Genomic DNA, 8,552 nt, shown 5'->3' with positions numbered 1-8,552 from the left:
ATATACAGAGCACCACACTGTAAAATAACAACAAGCACAATTTCAGCGAGTGGCATGTGTACTACATTCTCTTCAATAACACCCTTACTTAAATCAAATCCAAATTTAACAGAACGCCATTGAGCTACTACTAGCATGCTATTTGCCACCCACCTAGGGTTAGAAAATGAAGCACAGATTAGGAAAGGATAAAGTTTTCAAAGAGAGATGTGTTGCAACAGTGTCACAACATGTAGCTGCTAAGAGATTAGGGTGACCATGTGCCCTACCTTACAGAGGAGCCTCCTCTTATTCAAGGCGTCCTCTAATCCAATTTTACTTTGAAGATAACAAATCTAGTATGAAAGGGCCTTGAAGTTCCCCATCACCAGTTAGCACCTGTCACACACTGTGCTGAGATGGCCAGCTCATTACTCACCCCTGACTCTACATTGTTTATGAACAAGTTGAAAAGTTTGAGGTCCCAATATCCATCCAATGTGGACTCCACTTTCTTTTAAAGTTTTCAGTTTTACAATTACAGTCGTACCGCAGCTCTCGAATGGCTTGGCAGTCCAACATTCCAGCTGCCAAATGATCAAAAACTGGAAGTGAGTGTTCTGGTTTTCAAACTTTTTTTGCAAGCCGAACATCCGGCATGGCTTCTGCTATTGTTTCCTGCACAATCGGGAACCAATCGGAAGCCGCACCTTGGTTTCCAAACTTTTCAGAAGTCAAATGGACTTCTGGAACAGATTCTGTTCAGCTTCCAAGGTATGTCTGTACACCGTTTTCCATTCTTAGACAGTAGTTCTTTTTGACTTCCCACCCAGCATTCAATGACAGTTCTTTTTACATCTTGCTTAGCTGCAAGATTCCTTCATCTTATTTTCCACACTTTTGTATCTTTTATGTCGTCAACTGTTGGTCACAAAGTATCCCCAACCTGGAATTTACCCGGTATATTTGAGTTCAATTTTTTTGAAATATTCCCCTAGATACTCCCACTCACTCCTTGCCTGTTTTTCATCTTGATTTCTTATTTTAGATCTCATACTGGGAAGCTCTGCATATTCAATTAGTTTATTTAGCCATTGTTCTTTCCATGGGGTCTCTCTTTGTTTCCAATAAAATGCATATACTTTCCTTGTAGCTGTTGTTGCATATAGAAATAGGTTGTGGGCTTTCTTTGGTAACTTATTCCCAAGTATGCCTAGAAGGAATGCTTCCGGTTTGTTGGGGAATGTAAATTTAAAGATTTTTAAAAAACTCGTTATATACCATCTCCCAAAATTCCTTTGCCCGTTTATGTTTCCACCATAAATGAATAAATGAACCCTCTGTTTCTAGACATTTCCAGCATAGTTTTGAGCCTCTTTTATATATTGCATTTTTTGATCAGTTTCTCTTATTTGATAACATGCAGAGAAGTTCATTGTTGAATTCCGTATTTTTCCCCACTCGGCAATTTCAGAATTATGCCCACTATCAATAGCCCATTTTATCATTGCCTCCTTTATAAGTTCATCTTTAGTCTCCCATTCTAGCAATAGTATATATATATATCAGAGATTAATTTCTTGTTAGACCCCAAAATCTCTTTTTTTCAAATTCTGATCCTTCTCATACAAATCCTATTTCTTTATCTTTTTTGAACATCTCCTTTGTTTGGAAATATTGAAACCAGTCAGGTATCCAATTAGACACCTCCCTCCTATCTCTTAGTTTTATGTTGCCATCTTTATATTCAAGGAGATTTTTGTATTTTCCCCAAATCCTATTCATATTTAGCCTTTTTACTGCAACCGCTTCCACTGGTGAAATCCAATCAGCAGTCTTTCATTCTAAAATGTATTTATGCTTTGTCCAGACCTTATATAGACTCCTAATCACATGATAAAAAAATCCCTCTGAACCCTAGTGTTCTCATACCAGAGATATGTGTGCCATCCATAGATCAGATCAGCATCTTCTAAATCCCGTAAATTTGCATCCTTCAAATGGATCCACTATTTCATCTAGCTTAAACAGGTTGCTTCATAATATAATTTCAACTCTGGGAGAGCGAAACAACCCCCCCATGCTTTTCATCTGTTAGTATTTTATATTTAAGCCTTGGTTTTTTTCTTTTACCATAGAAAATTTAGTATATCTTTTTCCCATTGTGTAAAGCAATTGGTGTTAGATATTACTGGAAATGATTGGGGAAACATATTGGGAAGAACATTCATTTTAATTACAGATATCCTACCCAAAAATGACAAGTTCATTCACTCCCATTTTTAAGTCTTTTTAAATTTCAGTTCACACTCTGTTATAGTTACCTTGCCTGGCATGCTCTGGTCCATCGGTTCACGGAGAGTCGGACATGACTGAACAACTGAACAACAACAAGTCGAGATTTTTAGATGCAATCCAAACTCCTAAGTAATTTTCTTTTTCACTTTAATTCCTAAGTCATTTTCTAGTTCTCTCTTTGGTTATTTATATTCTGAGTTAGCATTTTCATTTTATCTTTATTAATATAAAATCCCACTAGATTGCCGAATGACTTACTACATCATTTACAAAGGCTTTGTCCTATCAGTATGCCCTTTATTCTCTCCTCCTCCCTAATCTTTCTTGCAAGTACCTCCAATACCAAATTAAATAATAAATTAATAAATTAAATAATAAAGGAGATGGATATTTTGTTAGATATTTTGACAACCAAATCATGTCTATTGTGGAATGGACTTTCTTTGGGTGTGAATAGTAGGTGTAACTGAGCTTGGTGTGGGTTTTATGTCACCATGCATTAACTAAATATAACGTTTGTGTCATTTCAAAAAAAGGATCTCAGCAATTTCACCTCCAAAGGTTGGCCCTCTTTAGAAGTTTTATATTCCAGAGAGATCACCTCATTGTAAACAAATTAAGTCCAACAACTTCTGTTTTTGCAAATAATTCACAATTTTATTTCTTTTTGTTTTGATGTTAAGACAATTTACATTCAAATTTAAAAGCTTGATGTTGTTCATCCATTCTGTTATTTGGTCTACTCTTGTTCAAAAAGCCTCTTCAGTTTCTCCTAACACTTTTTTGCATAGAAACACCACTTTCTACATTCCTCCCTTTTATTCCAAGCAAAGAAATAGCCTCATTGTACATTTAAATGTGCAATCATTGCAGTGGTGTGTGTGCATAATAACATGCTAAACTCTGGTTTAAAAAAATGCTAAGCCATTTGGTGGGATTTCATTTCTTACATGCCAAATTCAAATATGCAAAACTCCCTTCCCAAATCATGAAATTTGGCTTTCACTATGTGTTTTGCTGCTTTTATTTTTCCACATCATCTGCTCTCTATTTAATTGGAAAATACAACCTCCGTACTGTTCCTGTGTAACTTGGATTATGTTTTGTTTGTTTGTCTGTTCTTTTGATTTTTACATTTTAAAAATGGTAAGAAGAAATGTTAGGAAATGGTGCCCATGAACAACAGGAAACAAAGACAGAAGGAATGAAATGCAGAGGAGGCGTTGTTTCCTGGAGAGGAGGTGGGAATTCCAAACATGATGGAAACAAGGCATTCCTTGGATGGGCAGGGAGTGCCCATGTTTAGTGAAAATATGGCCAATTCCCTTTTCAGTGAAGTAAACAATTTATGGATGGCTGTGCTGCTGCTGAGAAAGTGCAGTCTGCACTGTGAATAGTGCAGACGGCACTTGATGTATATGACATCATGCATCCATCTGCATCTTAGACTCCTGCCCTATTCCTCTCCCATTGGGAAGGTAAGAAGTGGAGTGGGTGCTGTACATCATCTAACTGTCCATGCACTAGAACAGGGAGAAAGTTTCATCCTATCCTTCTCAGGGCTAACCAAGACATGTTGCTGCCTGAGGCAAAGAAAAAGATGGCACCTCCTCCGGTTCCATATACTGAAGCCTACTGGACTGGCAGTTAAATCTTTCTTCCCTACTGGCAGTAGGACCCATGTGCTCTGCCGTACCAGAAGGCAACAGGATAGTAACTGGGGTGCAGGATAGGCCATGAGGTACACACGGGTCTGTCATCCAGCAACCAAGAAGCTCAGGGGGAACAAGAGGGGCAGGGTCTTCCTTATTGTCATCCAGGTATTGTTGCCATAGGTGGCTGGGTAGGGCTCTGGAACAATGGTGGTGACACCTTTGGCCCTGTACATGTTGCTGGACTCAACCTCCCATCAGCCCCAGCAAGCATGACCAATGGCCAGGGAAGATGGGAGATCTTCACCTAGAGCGCCTCAGGTTCCACATTCCTGCTCTAGAATTTTACTTCATCTGGATCTCACTATGCACTCACTCTGTCTTGCTGAGAAGTAATTACGTTTTACCAGTGCCTGGTTCATTCCATTTTGAAAGCACGTTTTCAACCCCCTCCCCCCACCCCCACAAAGCCCATTTGTTTTGCTTTGTTTTAGTGTACAATAAGCCAACAAATTGCATGCCTTCGGTTTCCTGTTTCCTATGACACAGCTGCAAATCACTACATGCACATAACGCATGCACAGAGCAGGGCCAAGAATGCTTAAAAAACTAAAAATCATTGCAGAGTAAAAGAGAGGACTTGGGAATAACTCTTCTCTTGTCTTTCTTCCTCCACATCTCACAAAAGACCCTCGGCAGTGAAGCAAGGGCCTTCTGGAAAACATTTCCCTTGCTATGACTGAAAGGGAACGTGGGCAGCAGAGGGCGAAGGAAGGAGTCGACCTGACAATTGGCTCTCTCTCATCACCACCTAACTAGAACCCAGCTTCTGAGGAGATGGAAATGGAGGAGATGATGTGTGAGTCTCTGAGGAACTAAAGCTTGAATATTAGCAAAGCCTTTTAAAGACTGATTGGTGATGCTTTGATTTGATGAAGTGGAGAAAGTCAAATTAATATGCAAGGCTTTGGAGCACAGCGTGGTGTCACTAGTTTTCTCAGTGGGTGGTACAGAAGGAAAGCCAGAAAAGGCAGTGAAAGGGAAAATGGGTTTGGGTTTTTGTCTTGGATAGACTCTCCTTGTCTCCTCCCTAGACTTATATACACATCACCCATCCACATGGTTGAGTGATCCCATAGATGGAAGAGAGCTCTCTCTAGGTTTAAGAGTGTGTATTAGTTCCTGGGTGCTAAAGGGTACAATTAACATCTGTCTTTCTCTTACCTGCTGTTGTCTCTTTGCCCATTTAAACATTTACAAAATTTAAACTAATGGGCAAGTATTATCCAGTACACCTGCAGTTTTGGTCGCAGCAGAAGACAAGGAGCCTAGGGTACCATCAACTCAGTGGCAACATGAGCCAACCCCTTCCACACCTGAGGCTGCTTCAGACCTCTGTGCCCTAAAGGAAGGCTGAAGCCAGGAAGCAAAGGCCAGGGAGCTTGTGCCATCCAACTATGCCCTTTCTCGGAGCAAAGGTTAGATCTGAGACAATGCTGGATGCAACCATGGGAGCCCCCCAGTTGTTCTACTTCAGCATGAAAAACTAAATATGCTTTTATGATTGTTTGGAGAAGCAGCAGTGAATGGCAGATCAGTCACTGCACTGCTGCATATTGGGGAGGAAGGGAGGTTCCTGCTCAGGTGACAAAATATCTTTGACCCACCCTGCTGACACAAACACAGACTCTTCCAACTCTTTTAACAGACCCTCCTAACCACTCAAATCATGATTTATTTTATTTAGAAAAAACTATAAACCACCTAATCAAAACAAGATATTCCTAAAGACAATACATAAACCATATAAAACAATTGTCAATATTATAGAAATAAAATCAGCAATTTAAAAACTGGGCAAACCACGAATCCTGAGCCTCCCCCTTGTACCAAGTGAGATTCAGTTTAGTTTCAGCCTGATCTCTCTACCTTTTGCCTTTCTCCTGCGTTCCCCCACCCCTTCTATCACCACATCACTCAGTCTGTCTCTGGACTCATCTTGCTGCAATGCTCTCCACATCTATCTCACACGTATACACACACCATTGAGTAGCCGGAAGTGTGGTCCAGAGAAGAGAGAAGACTAGAGGGAACCAGACAGGTTGCTGCTGTTGCTGTCGTAGGCTGAAAGTTCTGCCCTGCTCTAGGGAGACTGGTTACAGGCTTGAGGCCTCTAAGGTATGGAAGGGAAGAGCCTCAGTGGCAGGACTCTCAGGGCCTAATCCATCCCTCAGGTCGGTAGTTCCCCACCCCTGTTTACAGTAAAAGGGCAAATGCAATTGCAGCCACATGCAGATGGTCTGAATTTGCCCTCTGATCTCCAGATATTAAAGGAGAGTCCGGTAATTGAAGGCAGAGACATAAATGACTGCATTTATCAAAGAGCAAGAAATTGTCGAGAGTCAGAAATAATGACAGTGCTAACTTGTGAGTCAGACCTGACTGCCAGGCGAAAATGTTGCTTATTATACAACAATAGGCAGCAGATTCATGTCTTTAGAGGAACCACCAAGACTAATAGCTGGCCTGCACTTTGGAGGCCGCCTCTACTAAAGGAAGTTCAGTAGCCAGCCCACATTATTATGACTCAGGCATGTATTCTGATGGGCTGTCAGAGGACAGTCCACTGTTTCAAGAGGGCATCTCTTTAAGCAAGACAGGCTTAAAGAAAAAGAATCATAAAAGAGGGGAGCAGAAGGAACCATCAGCAATTTGCAGCACCTGGTCAACAGACCAGTGGGCACATATGTCACACACCTGCTGTCTTCCCTGCTGTGGCAAGATGCACTGTACTTAAATTATAGTCATTATTTCTCAAATTGCATCTATACTTACAAATTACCATATGCATTTTTATGCAAATTGGTGCCTTCTTTTGTCCTAGCCTTTGATTATGCAAATCCTCTTCTGTGGTAATGCTTAACTGGCCACCCTATGCAGAATAGACCCGTAGTCTTGAGGACCTTTTCTTGAAGCCATCACCTGTAATTGGGAGGTAGGCTGTTATGGTATGGAACACCAGGTTTACTTTAAATACAGTGCCTCTGTCTGTCTGTGTGTGTGCGCGCGCACACACACACACCTAAAAAGGGCTGCATGTGAAATGAAATGTTGGGAGGGAGAATATTCCCTGACTAGTTTGTAATCTCCAGTGGGAAACCATATTATAAAGCTTGATTTTCCCTAAGTGTAGACAAGACAACAAAGATTAATAAGAATTTGGTACAAAATGTAATTGTGCCATTCTTCAGTCCGCTTGGAAATACATTTCCATTTTAATTTAATTTTTATTATTAGTCTATAAAGGCTTGTGAAAGTCCAAAGGGAGAATTTGATCCAATGGAAAAAACCCTGTTTCTTTGAACATTGTGAAAGAATCGATGCAGGCCTTTCTCCTTTTTAGAAGACTTTCTTCTCATTAGTTCTGAAACCATTCATAACTCTAATTTATTAGGCTCTTCTGTGCTTATTTCCCTTGAAGAAGCTACCGAGGAAACTGAAATGGTACTCCTGCTGATTAGGGCCCTTTATGCACTGTTTCTCACATCAACATGTTTTCCCGCTGAATTTGTAACAAAGCGACTGCTATTTGGTTTAAGTGTCACTTACATTACCTGAATTATGTTGAACTCCATCAAAAACCAGAAGAAAACCAAAAGGCAAATTGGAAGGCTAAAGGATAAGTCAAAGATCCTGATCCAGAGACTGTTGCCGGCAACAAAGGTTTGCACACACAACTAGTAACACAAGGGGAATTTGTGTGCAGTTACATTACCATATTACTCGTTGGTTAAATTAATGTGCCCCCCTGTATAGCCTAGCCTAATCAAGACACATATAGTTATCTGTCTACCATATTTTTATACTGTTTTGCAATTTATCCAATGCCATAAGAGGCTCACTACACTGTTTTTTTAAGGAGGAATTCATTTAAAGCAATAACTCCAATGAAATCTAAATTTAAATCTTCAACCATCAGCAGATCAACAGCAGCAGGATTAATCCTCAATACCTACTGGTGAAGATGGGCCCGGTGTTTTGCGGTGCATGTGCTCTAAGTTGCACAACCAGTCCAACTGAACCACATCTCTGCATGTTTTGACTCACTTCCCTGTGCATAGTAGGATTTAGTAAAAGAACAGGACCATTTCCTGGACTCAGACGCTCACCACTCTCAGCCAGCATGGCCAATAGGCAGGAATGGTGTGGGCCAACAACATTTGGAGGGCCACAGGCTCCCCATCTATGACAGGAATTGCTGAATTGGAACATTATACCCTCCAACATTTCTCCAATGAAAATAGGGATATCCGAAGGAAAAGTGGGACATTCTGGGATCAAATCAGAAACCAGGATGACTTCTCTAAATCAGGGACATCCCTGGAAAATAGGGACACTTGGAGGGCCTGGAACATGTGTGCCCCAAGAGGCTGAAGAAAGGTGGGGAGTGTGCATAGTATCAGCTAGATATTAAGCCTTCTGGTAACATGAGTGTCCCTACTCCCAACACACAACAATTTTCCATGCCTTTCCTGAACCAATGGATGTAGCCACACTCATGGCTTTATGGAACAAGATTCTTTAGTTAGATACGAAAATTGAGATGGTAAGATACTTGTGATA

The sequence above is a fragment of the Lacerta agilis genome, chromosome 2 (assembly GCF_009819535.1).
Source record: "Lacerta agilis isolate rLacAgi1 chromosome 2, rLacAgi1.pri, whole genome shotgun sequence".
In the NCBI taxonomy this organism is placed as follows: domain Eukaryota; kingdom Metazoa; phylum Chordata; class Lepidosauria; order Squamata; family Lacertidae; genus Lacerta; species Lacerta agilis.
This window is presented reverse-complemented; position numbering follows the sequence as displayed.